Here is a 13,963-nt window from a genome sequence, read left to right as displayed (position 1 = left end):
GATATATGAAAAAAATGCTCAACATCACTAGTAATCAGAGAAATGCAAATCAAAACGACAATGGAATACAACCTCACACCAGTTAGAATGGTTATTAACAAAAAGACAGAAGATAACAAGTGTTGGCAAGGATGTAGAAAAAGGGAACCCTTGCATGCTGTTGGTGGAATGTAAACTAGTATAACCAGTATGGAAAACAGGATGGAAGTTTCTCAAAGAATTAAAAATAGGACTACCATATATGTTCAAGAAGTCCCACTACTGGGTAAATATTGAAAGCAAAGGAAATGAGTATATGAAAGAGATATCTATGCTGCCATGTTTATTGCAGTACTATTCACAATAGCCAAGATATGGAATCAAACTAAGATAAATGGATTGAGAATCAATAGATGAAAGAATTAAGAAACTGTTGTAAATATACTCAATGGAATACTATTCAGCCATAAAAAAGGAAGTCCTGTCATTTGAGACAACATGGATGATGTGAAGTTTATATTAAGTAAAATAAGCCAGGCAGAGAAAGATAAATACCACATGATGTCACTCACATGTGGAATTTAGAAAAGATTGTCTCATAGAAATAGAGAGTAGATTGGTGATTACTAGAGGCTAAGATGGTTGGGAGAATATTGAGGACTGTTGGTCGAAGGATACAAAATTACAGTTAAATAGGAGGAGTAAGTTTCAAGAGATGGATTATATAGCATAGTGACTATATTAATGATGCTATATTCCTGAAAAAATGCTAAAAGTGGATGTTGTTTTCATCACAAAAAATGGTAACTATGTGAATTAATGAATATGCTAATTAACTAGATTTAGCTATTCCACAATGTGTATATCCTTCAAAAGAGCATGTTGTACACAATAAATGCATACAATTTTATTATATCTGTCAATTAACTAAATTTGAAAAAATAATAGTTTCACTATGCATGAAAGTGTTACTAATATAGTATCATGTACATGTGATCTTTACCATTTTCCAAGAAATGTATTATATTTCTTAGAAATGAATTGTAATAGCACACATTAATTCACTTGTGAAACTGAAGCTCTCCTATTGACCCATAACACTCTTCTGAAAATATAAGATTTTTTTATTCTAATTTAAACTTCATTTTCTTGATCATACCACTACTTTTTATTAATCAAAATTACTAACATATTTTAAAGAATAGAAAACTGATAATTTCAGATTCTTCTGCAAAGCAGCAGCCAAGAGATGAATATTCTGTTATTTGTGGCCAGCTAAAATACTGTGTTAGATTATGAAAAATTGAAATTTTTGGCTGGGCGCGTTCGCTCATGCCTGTAATCCCAGCACTTTGGGAGGCCGAGGTGGGCGGATCACGAGGTCAGGAGATGGAGACCATCCTGGCTAACACGGTGAACCCCATCTCTACTAAAAATATAAAAAAGTAGCCGGGCACCTGTAGTCCCAGCTACTTGGGAGGCTGAGGCAGGAGAATGGCGTGAACCCGGGAGGCGGAGCTTGCAGTGAGCCGGGACTGCACCACTGCACTCCAGCCTGGGCGACAGAGCAAGACTCCATCTCAAAAAAAAAAAAACAAAAAACAAAGAGAAAAATTCACATTTTCTCCGTAACATATAGAAACATTTTTAGTAGGTTTAAAATGATTAGTCTTGATGAAGTTTATGAGTATGTGGAGCAGATAGTGAATGTTAAGGTGGGCAAACTAAATTTATTAATCTGATCTTTTATATATTCTCAAGTGTATTCGTTTCTGAGATCCTAACTGAGTGGCAATTACAGGTAAGACCTTTTTCTAGGGCCCAGAGTAATCAATTCTCATAACAAAAACAAATTCCCCTGTCTTGTTTTCTCAGGTTTCTGAGTCAATGATCTTTCAATTAAAGTGTAGCAAAATCACAATTGCAAGCACAGCCAGACCCCGCTTTGATTGCTTTTAGGAAAGTTACATAAAGAAGCCAATTATTAATTAACAAGACATAAATTATAATGTGGCTCATATTTTCATTAAATATATATTATATAGATTAATTGGATTGAAGTGGTACCCTTTCAAGAAATAATGGTCAAACCTACATTTTTAAGTAGGCTTGAGATTAAAAAATGTTAAAGCCAGGATCTCTGTATCTCTTTGCTCTTCTTGAGGCCTTTGGCTATATTACCTTTTATTTCTTGTCCGATTTAATTTTTAAATAATTTTAAACATGAAAGGACTCTGAGTTCAATGAAGCTCTAGAGTGGAGTCTCATGAGGGCAGAGACACAGTCTGCAGTTTCACAATTTTATAACAAGTTCTAGCATGATGATTCTGGGAATGAATGGCTGAATGAACAGTCTGTTTACAGAAGTCAGAATGATAACAAATTGTGGAGTTGAAATCATAGACTGAGAAAGATTGCCAGCCCTGTCATAACATTGGAGAACCTGAGGCAAGTGTACAAATGGGAGTCCACAGAAGGTATCGCCTGTAGACTGACAATCAGAGCTCCTGTCCTATTCACTACACCAAATTGCAGGGTCTTCTGGGTTTCCAGATGTCTGTTTCAAAATTTTCTAAGTCTTCCTCCAGTCTCTCAGATGACCAGGACTGGCATATCCCTTTAGGTATGATGTTCCAAACCTAAACCTGGACATGCATAGGCCTTGCACCCATTTCTCCCATTTGGGGTGCTCTCCAAGCTTATAATCACTCTCTCTTGTTTATCCATGCATGCATGTATTTATGTATACACACTCTTTCTCTCTCTTTGTGTCTCTATCTCTCTTTTTGATGTGGGTTGTCCAGAGGCTTGAAGTTGCTCAAGGACTCACTCTTGTATGGTCATTCTGGGGTTCTGACTGTGCTGTTTATGGTTTACTGGAGAGTCACTCCCTTTCATCTCTTTGCTGGGATCACCAACAGCTTCAGTCTGTGTCTGAGTCTTTGCAACTCAGGAACCTGGGAACAGCTGACATTGCAGAGGCCATACAGAGGCATGGTGGTCCTTTGTGCTATCTCCCAATTTTAAATGATGACACTGCTTTAAATTGTTTCAAGGCCAACAAAACACATATGTGTGTCAGATCAGTTCCTGGGACTGCCATTTCATATTATAGAACCTTGACTATTAAAAGGGCTACTTGAATTTCCCTATATCTTCTCAAGGCATGTTCCCTAAATATCTCGATAGGACCCTGGACAGTAAGACTCCCCTAGAAGCCAGAGGTTGGCTTGGAAGAAAACTATCTTTAGTGACTCAGGCTGATTTATATTTTTTGAATGATAAAGGCAACTGTAGGACACATGTCTCCCTGGAGCAGAAAAATACAAGACAAACACGATTGTAATGTCTAATAGGGATGCTTACCATATTTTTTTCCTATTTAGCTCACCAGAGGGTCTTGACGGTCCCCGCTAGGCTAAACTTTGAGTGACTTAAAGCCTGAGACCAGGGTTTGTTAACTACTGGGGCACAGTGCACTCAACAATTGCTTGTAGTACTTATTTTATAGGAAAATGTTGTAAGTGTGCATACCTATGTATCTATCTATGTATGTATGTATGTATGTATCTATCTATCTATCTATCTATCTATCTATCTATCTATCTATCTATCTTTTTTTTTTTTGAGATAGAGTTTCACTCTGTCGCCCAGGCTGGAGTGCAGTGGCACAATCTCGGCTCACTGCAACCTCCGCCTCCTGGGTTCAAGCAATTCTCTGCCTCAGCCTCCCAAGTAGCTGGCTAATTTTTGTTGTATTTTTAGTAGAAACAGGGTTTCAACTTCTTGGCCAGGCTGATCTTGAATTCCTGACCTCATGATCCACCTGCCTCAGCCACCCCAAAGTGCTGGAATTACAGGCACCTGCCACCATGCCCGGCTAGTTTTTTTTGTATTTTTAGTAGAGATGGGGTTTTACCATCTTGGCCAGGATGATCTTGAACTCCTGACCTCATGATTCACCCTCCTCGGCCTCCCAAAGTGCTGGGATTACAGACATGAGCCACTGTGCCCGGGCGTGTGCTTATACTTTTATAAATATAAGCTGTTATTTCCTTCAAATCATTGTCCACATACTGCTTTGTAGCATATATATACATTTAAAAAATCTCAGAAATTTACTATTGTTTTTTGTCTTCTAGCATGTTTTTGTTGTCCTGACAACTGCTATCCACTTAGTCAGTGTATGGGTTGTCAGCTGAGATAACAAAGAAATCAATTCTCATCTTTTAAATTTCTAAAAATTCTCTTAAACTTAATGCAGAGATGGCAGTCTTAGCAGCCATGGCTTTTGATTTAAAAGAGCTAGAAGCATTCAGAAAGAGGAAAGTTTCTTTTGAGCTCCAAAAGGTCTAAGATCTGAAGTATAGGCCATAAGCAATAGATTAGAGAGAATGCAAAATACATGCAGCCAGAGCCATTTCCTTGTCCCATCCTAGCTAAAAATGCTGGGAGAAGTGGGAGAGAGAATGCTGAAGGAAGCAAGTAGATGATAGAGTTTCCCCCATGTCCTGTCTATGGGCTGAACCCTAATGGGATTAGGGCTTCTACTGTGGAAAGATGTGTATTCTGACTTTCCCATCTGGAGACATTCCTAGTCTGTAGCTTCTCTGATACACTTTGTATTACAATGACATGGGAGCTTTGAAACAGAAGGAATGCAGGGGCAAAGTGAGGGACATACAGAGAGGTGCAGGAGGCGACCCAGCCTTCCCATGCAATCAGCAAAAGGGCAGAGGGAAGTTAAGATAGAGAGAAAACAAAACAAAATAAAACTCTACTGGAAGTTCACGCACACTGGTGTGTGTGCGGGAAGTCTAGGTCAAAAGACGGGTAGTGCAACCTAGGATACAGTGTAGACTAGATAGCCAGGGACTGGACAAAAATCCACTTCTCAGAAAATGCTTCTAGAACATAGCAATGACCAAGAATTTAGATGATTGATCTGCTTTCACCAATGTCTGGCTGTCTGACTATATCCTCATGGGAAAAAAGAACCCTCTCTGGGAAGGGAGATATGTCTGAAAAAGTTCTTATGTGACTAAATTTACCTGGAATTAGCAAGATAAAATTTTCTCCTACTGAGTAGAAGAAAGATTTGAAATAGAACTCAAATTCCATTACAGGAAAATAAAGGAGGTTCCATTTCTTAAACCTGAGTTTGTGGCCTGTGAAAATGCATGACCATTATACAAATATAAAATTTTCCATCTGAGCTGCTACCAATTGCAATACATAATAGTTTTGCATGATGATTAAGTAATTCTTTAAGTAAATTTGAAGAACATGTTTTGCCTGCAAGAATGGAAAAAAAAAAAAATCTAGAAATCTTCTTGCCAAAGTCCAAAGACTTCTAGTGAATATTTGAATTCAATGTTGTGATGCCCTATATTTTTGTTGAATGGTGAAGTAAGTGTGATTCATTAAGCTCTCATTCATTATGAAAACAGACTAGCAAATTATATCTTTTGTAAGTAAAATCATTATGAACATAGTTTACAAAATACATTAAGTCCTTTCATGATCTTTCTAAAGGAAAAGCCAAATAGTTTTAAACACTTTGAAAGGGCATTATCATTTAAAAATCTTAGATCTTACTTCTTGTTAGTTATTTTTTGAAATATTTCTTGGGCAAATATCTACACTTGGTTGTAATTTGCGCAGTACAAACTATTTTTTATGTGTACCCCAGAGAATCACGATCACTGTGTTTTCGAGTGTAAAGTAAAAATGAAATTCTAGTTTCTTAAATACTGTATTCAAACGTTCTTTTCTTTTCCTCTCGAATTTGTGTAAGCCTCTCTTGCCCCTTAGAGACTGTAACATGATCCTTCATCTCTTCAATTTTTGTATTAAATCATTATTTTTGAACTTGTAAAAGCAACATATAAGCCAGGCAGCATGTTACAAATTTAAAATAAGCTTGTTTAACTCTCCATGGGGTTTTAAAATCAGTTATCTACTTAAATTAAGGTGGAAGTCAGAGCAGATTTAGTGTCCTTCTATGCTATGCACACTCACAATACTGTTCATTACCACGAACATGCCGGTACATGTTTGTTTCCCAGGAAAAATAGAGCCCTATTCATTATTCATAGAGGTCCTCCTGTACAGTAAAGACATTCATTCTCTAATGGCTCTATGACTAGGGTGTTGTGAAGCCCAAAGATGTTTTTTTTGGAAGACAGTTTACCAATTACAAGCAAACAGCACTGGATTGCTTAGTAATGTCCTCAACATTGATTGGCTATGATTGCAAATGAACATCAGGAGAAATCCAAAGGCACATCACTGCCTGTTTCTATGCTTGCTTGCTTCAGACACCTCCCTGGAAACAGATCATTAGTAGATGGAACTTCCAACTGGCTAGCTCAGAGTTTTTTTTTTTTTTTTGCTTCAAGTAACTTAAAAAATATACACCAGATTTTCTCTCTCACAAACATTTAATTATTTCCCCCTGAAATGTAATAAAATGTGTGAAGTTAATATAGAAGCAAGTTTTAAAAATGATTGCCTGGAAGTGAGTTCAGGCTGTGAAGGCAAATAGACCATATTCTTCAAATAAAACACAATGATGTGTTATATGAAGCTAAATACAATAGAATTTTCTGTGGCTGATAAAGAACATAGGATGTTGGCCTTACATGTTTGATGTAAATTCAGCAAACTTAAGCTTAGATTTTGACTTACCAATAAACAATAGAGATCAAGATCAGTGCTATTTTCTATCCATAGATCTAAAGATTATTGATAGTTGGTATTTATTATGCAGGCTGTAAACCCAGAATGTGACACAGTTGGGCTTAATGTAGTCACACAATGGTTAGGAAACTTTGCTCAGTGTGGAAGATGGAAGTATGTTTGTGATCATTTTAAGGAATCAAAACTAAAACAAAATCACTTGTGCATAAAAATCTTAATTGAAAATGTTGGCATTGACAAAGAATATGCTACAGGTTTGTCTGGCCATATGGCAGAGTTGTTTTCCTGACTTAGTAGAAAGCATATTTTATTGCTCAGTTCTTGTACTTACTCCTACTGACTAAGTTGAAGAAACAAATTTTCTTTGTCCTCGTGATGTCCATGTATATTCACTCCAGTCATGATGGGGAATGGTTGGAGTTTGAGAAGCTATGTATATAAGAATGGAATAGTTTCTTGTAACTGGCCTACTAGATGACATTCATTATAAAAGAATCAGACATTTTTAGGAATCAGCCTGGTTATTGGTATATCACTGGACTCATGTTGTTGACCTGGTTCCATTAAGATTTTTGAGTTTTTCTTTGTAGAATGGTATATTAATACCAACTTGGCTGTTTTCTCCTTCCCTTTCTTTTTTCTTTTTTTTTTTTTTTTTTTTTTTTGAGACAGAGTCTTACTCTGTTACCCAGGCTGGAGTGCCGTGGTATAATCTCAGCTCACTGCAACCTCTGCCTACCGGGTTCAAGCAATTCTCCTGCCTCAGCCTCCCGAGTAGCTGGGACTACAAACTTGCACCACCATGCCCGGCTAATTTTTGTATTTTTAGTAGAGATGGGGTTTCACTATGTTGGCCAGGCTGGTCTTGAACTCCTGACCTCGTGATTCACCCTCCTCGGCCTCCCAAAGTGTTGGGATTACAGGCCTGAGCCACCATGCCCGGCCCTCTCCTACTTTGTCTTTCTTATGACCAAACAATAGTCATTTTTATGACTTCTAACTGGGATGTATGTGACTATAGCAATGAATAGAGAAAAGCTAACTGAAATGATACTGCCTTATGGTGTAACAAGAAAACAAATATATTTAATTGACTTCCATATACCACTAGATAAAGCAGATAATCCGTTCAAAATTTTCACTCAATTTTTTTTTTTTGCTAGAATCTATGGTAATTTACAATAATATTGAATGAATTTCATTATTGTAATTTGAAGTTATTAGAAAACTTCCCAAATTAAAAGCTTTGAGTATGTTACTTAATTTTAGAGTATTCAGATTGGTTTCAATTATTAAAAGTAATGTCGTATCAATATATGATCATAGATAGCAAGGTTTAGTCATATTAGTATCTTAAAATGTCTTCAGTTTTTTAATTCTAATCAAACAAGTCAAACAATTTTGTAATTTGTTTAAGTAATTTTTTTGTTTTCATCCTCTTATGTTAGTTTATATTAACATTTTTAAAAAACTTAATAAAAAAATTGTATCTTACTACTCCTTCTGAGCAGGTGCCTTCTAAGCTGATGTTGCATAGAAAACAGTTACAAGAGCAGAGGCCTGCAGGTAGTAAGAAATAACAGCAATATTTTATGGGTTGATTATCAGTGTTTTCCAAAAACTAAGTCTGTCATACTGCTTGTTTAATGTCAAAATAATTAACAACAGATAATTAACTCAGGGCCTTTAAATCTGTGAAACCATTTTAAGAAAGAGTTAATGTTCCGTTGATGAAAGTTAGCGTCATGTGAAGAGCTATTCCCTACTGAATAAGTCTGTGTTGTTATCCACTTGCCTTAAGAAATGCCATTGTTTATGATGCCAGATGATCTGAAAACTATGCAAAGCTTCATTCATCCTTCACAAAAGCCAAACCACCAGAATAATGACTGGCAAGAAGCATGGTTTTAATAATCCAGGTATGTCAAATTTACTGCTTAGCTACAGAATCATCTCTCATAACATTAATATCTGAATTTATAACAAGACACAGTTAGACAATCTTTTATTAACTACAAAAATGCAAGTTTATTTATTTGTGATAGGTTTTTCACCTTCGTCACTCTTACATTTACATATCTGATTTGGAAACACTTCAAAAATGCGTGAGCTTCAAATAATGGCATTGTCAAATGCATCTATTAATATTGTGAGCCTTCAAGTCAAAATGAAACTCTTCCTGCTATACAATAAACTTTCCTAATGATGTTATGAAATGATGCTTAGCCAGTAGTACATTTGTCAAGATTGTTCCAAGGCATAGTCTTAACAGCAATTTTTGAAAGTAAATATTTGGTTACTCAATATTTAAATATATTTAATACCTAAGATGCAGTTCTAGGCATGAAAATCACTTAGAATCAATGAAGAGTAGACTCCTGGGTCATTAATATATATGAACATTTAAAAATAGTGTTTTATTTAATTTTACTGTTTAAGACCGAGTCTCACTGTCACCCAGGCTGGAATGCAGTGCACTATCACCACTCACTGCAGCCTTGACCTCTCAGGCTCCGGTGATCCTCCCACTTCAGCTTCCCAAGTAGCTGAGATTACAGGTGCACCCCACCACACCCAGCTAATTTTTGTGTATTTTGTAGAGATAGGATTTTGCTATGTTGTCCAGTCTGGTCTCAAACCCCTGGCCTCAGGTACTGGGATTATAGGTGTGAGCCACTGCACCTGGCCTGAAAATAGTATTTTAAATAATTGTGATGCCTTAATATATTTTCTATTCTGTGTTCTTGACTGTTGATAGTAATATTTTAGGTAACGATGAGTAGATCTTAAGATTATATGGAATATTTTTATTGTCTAAGTTTCTGACATATATGAAGACTAAACATAACTAAATAACTAGAGTCCTTTCAGTTCTCTTAGATAAACCCTGTTATAACTTTTAGGAGAAAATCTGGTTAAGCAGATCACATGATTCCTTTCTTTGAAGCCAAACAGTTCTGGCTTCAGAGTCTTAGAAGAATATTTCAAGACAAGAAGAATCTGCTGCCCCACAGTGTTTGGTTTTCCCCCAAGAGATCATTAGCAACCCAGTTTGTTCTCAGCTGCCCTAAAGATATAATTTTAATTGGTTTATATTAGCACTAGGTATACATTTAAGGCTCAATAAATGTTAAATGAACTATTAGGATTTCACTGGATATGAACCACAAGATGGAAATGAAAGATTTTCACCATTTCTGGTCATTATTCACCCAAGTTTACCTTTTCTTTCTCTGTAACTCAGCAACCTTCCCATTATCCAGGCACCTGGCAGAGCTACTGTAGTTAAATTTCTGACAGCTTTTTCATTACAGGCCGTGTTTTTCAAGAGGCAGGTTAACTAAGCGATTTTGATTTGTGCCAAGCTGAGATGTGGAATAGGCACTTCAAGTCCATTCTCCTGTTTTCATAAGATTTTATTTGAAGTTATTTGTCCAACTTTGATCTAAAAAATACTAAGAAAAAACTAAAATTCACCCATTTTTTCATTCATGATTACTATAACTGAGGAAAAGGATGATAAATTCTGTTGTAGCTCTGCTTTTTTTTTCTTTAGAAACCCAAGGCTTTTAAAAAATTAACATGAGACACTTCATACTTTTCAGAGTTATTATTTTATTCAGAAACATATTAACAGCCAATTGTTTTACTTACACGAGATAGGGTAAGACCTTTTCACTTTGTAAAACATGAACCAAATGCTATAATTTCTATTTATGTTAAACATGTGACATACTCGTGTCAAAACACTATTTTTTATCTCTTAACCAAGGACTCATCTCTACTGTAGAAAACATGAAAAATGCAGATGAGAAGAAAAATTTAAAATCAACCAACCCAGTAAGATCATATTGGATTTCATTCTCTTTTTATGTCTACTCATTCTTCCTTGAAGTTTTAGAAACTTCTGGAAAGTATTCCCGACTACCTCTCTACCCCTTCTACATAGTACCATGCTCTAATCAGTTTTACCTGGTATTTCCATATTCTTTCCATCTACTTCACACACGACTCCATGTGGTTTAGCATCCACCCAGTTTACTATACTAAAATGTTTCTCTCAAAATTTCCAGTAAACTTCCTTATCATTGTCCAAGTACCATTATCTCCATATCTTTCTTGTCCACTACAATTTGCTTTGTGTTTGAAAATGTCCTCACCTGGGTTCCACAATGTTACCTAATGTTTTTGTTCTCTTCTTACCTTTGCAACTATTCACTGTCTCTTGCCTTTAATTTTTCTCATTATTCATTGAGTTTGGTGTATAGGTTAAATTGCTTTCACTTGTAAACGGTAGAATAACCAAGTAACAATGGCATAAACAACAGGATATTTATTAATTATTTAACAAGAAGTCCAGAGGTTGGAAGTCCTAAGGCTGGTTTGGTGACTCAAATAGGAACTCAAGGATCTAGGTTCTTTGCATCCCTCTATTGTCATTGTCTGTCTTCTAGCAATGTCTTGTCTCTTACTCAGAAGGTTGGCTGTGTAGCTCTAAGAAGGCAGGAGGCTGATGCAAAATGACCCTTCTGCTCCTTTAATCAGTGAAAACACTTTTTTTTTTCCCCCAGAAATCTCCATAAATCACATTGACTAGAAATGGGTCTTACACCCACTCCTACACCATTTAATGGAATAGGGTAAAGTGCTAATTGTGATTTATCCCTTGGTGGTGAGCACAATGCCCCCTGACATAATCAGTCTTAGAGAAGCGAAAAAGAAATAGTGATGACTGTGGGATATGTGACTGACAGGGGCTGCTCGACTTGTCTGTCACCTATAGCTGCTCCTCAAGACTACACCTTTTATTCTCTACAACTCAAAGTCTCTGAGATTCCATTCATGTGATGCCCAGAAAGGGCTGTCGTGAAAACCAGCTGGGATGTGAAAGTACTGTATAAACGGGAGTTGTATTGGCTTATTAAGCATACCATATTTTCCTAATGAGATGCAAGCTTTTTTTTTTTGTTGTTGTTGTTGTTTGTTTTGTTTTGTTTTTTTGAGACAGGGTCTCACTCTTTCTCCCAGGCTGGAGTGCAGGGGCGCGATCTCGGCTCTCTGCTACCTCCACCTTCAGGGTTCAAAGGATTCTCCTGCTTCAGCCTCCCAAGTAGCTGGGACTGCAGGCATGTACCATCACACCCAACAATATTTTGTATTTTTAGTAGAGAACGGGTTTCGCCATGTTGGCCAGCCTGGTCTCTAACTCCTAAGCTCAGGCAAGCCACCCTCCTTGGCGTCCCAAAGTGGTAGGATTACAGGCGTGAGCTACCACACTCAACAGAGACACAATCTTAAAATAAATATTTAGTAATTCTTCTTGTGTATTGAACCAAGCACCAACTCATGCCAATCCTTTCCTCAGACTCTATCTACATCTTTCCATTTTTCATTGTCCTATTCTAGGTATCCATTTACCTCATGCTATTTGTTTGCTTACTTTTTTTTTTTTTTTTTGAGACTCAGACTTGTCCTCGTTGCCAAGTCTAGAGTGCAATGGCGCCATCTCGGCTCACCGCAATGGCGCCATCTTAGCTCACCGCAACCTCTGCCTCCCAGGTTCAAGTGATTCTCCTGTCTCAGCCTCCCGGGGAGCCGAGATTACAGGCATGTGCCAGCACGTCCAGTTAATTTTGTATCTTCAGTAGAGATGGGGTTTCTCCATGTTGGTCAAGGTCGTGTCAAACTCCCTACCTCAGGTGATCTGCCTGCCTCGGCCTCCCAAAGTGCTGGGATTATAGGCATGAGCCACCGTGCCTGGCCTTGTTTGCTTCCTCTTGTATGACATTTATCCATGTTCTTTTTTCCTACTACACACAATATAAATACTACAGCTAGGGTTCCAGCCATTAGCTGACCTTTTTGTCTAAACCAGATGCCTACTCCTCCACATGACCTCTCTCCTGTCTGGTCAGACCTCTTCCAGGAACTTCCATAACATTCCATTCTCATTCCAAGACCTTGTCTAGGCTCCTGCTGTGGCTCTCAATGTTAACTGGAATGTTTAACTTTGTCTCTTACACCACTGCAAACAGTGTGACATTACTCAACAAATGGACCAGGCAGGGTTAAGGTCACCAGTAAAGCAAGTTATCTAATTCTTTGGTCTGACTTGAGTTCACAAACCTACACTAAACTATTTGACTCTCCTGATGGAATTAAACTCATCTATTTATGCTTAGTCATTCTTTTCATATAGTATCTTTGCCACAAATTCTAAGATCATTTTATAAGTATAGGGACTGCGTACAAGAGTCTAGTGCTATATAGCAGCATTGAGTGCTGATTCAATACCTAACAATGAGCTGATCTTCAAATAATTTAAAACCACATATACTATGCTTTTACCCATTCTTCCTATGCCTCCATTTAAAAAAATGAATTATCTGCTATACTGAGTCAGGGTAAATTACAATGAGTTCCAGGATAAGATGGTAGAATAGGAGGTGTGTGTTTTTACCCCCTTCCTCTGGAGTGCATAATGCTTGACTATGATACAAAGAGAAGTTTGAAGGAAGTCACGTTGTCAAATATCCCAGAAGTAATGACTTGACTACAATTCCTGATCCTATCAACCTCACCGTTTGTCCACAAACATACTAGAATATATTTTATCTTGATTTCCGTGTTGAGGGAAAGTAAGTTCAGTGATTTAAGATCTGCCAGTTAGCAGAAATATTGTGAAAGCAAACAATTGCGCTAAAATTTTAAGAGGAAAAAAGTTAAGTGTGTTGCCTTTTCGGAAAGATTTAGCTATGGATTTTTTTTTTTTTTTTGGTTTTGTTTTGTTTTGCCCTATGAGTTAGAAGAAGACAAAGTGGCTCTGTAAATAAGTCGACTTCATTTTTAAAGCGTTTGAGGTTAAATGAGGTTGAATCTTGAGAGTCTTTTTGTTGGTTAGGAGAGGAGGAATTTATTATAAAGAGAGGAAGACAATGTAGCTAATGTGATGGTAATGACAAATTGAATGATTTAAACTTCCTGAGTCATTCTGGTCATTCACACCATCATCAGGAAAACATCTTCACGTGTAGCTTCATACATGAGCTCCACAAAACTGGGCATTACCTTCTAGTAGTTTCTGAATAATGTGCTGACCTATGATACATATAGCCACGTAAGTGAATAAACACTATTATTATTTTGTCTTGGTTTTCATTAAACTATCTTAGTAGTTTCAGGAGCTCTGAGTTTCAACACACACTTCTGCCAGCTGACTTCAGTGCGTCCATTAGCATAACAAAGTCAATTAGGCAAACCTGAATTTTCACTTTTGTCCTGT

This window comes from Mandrillus leucophaeus, unplaced genomic scaffold, assembly GCF_000951045.1.
Source record: "Mandrillus leucophaeus isolate KB7577 unplaced genomic scaffold, Mleu.le_1.0 Scaffold511, whole genome shotgun sequence".
Classification (NCBI taxonomy): domain Eukaryota; kingdom Metazoa; phylum Chordata; class Mammalia; order Primates; family Cercopithecidae; genus Mandrillus; species Mandrillus leucophaeus.
The sequence above is the reverse complement of the archived record's forward strand: the minus strand, read 5'-3'. Positions refer to the sequence as shown.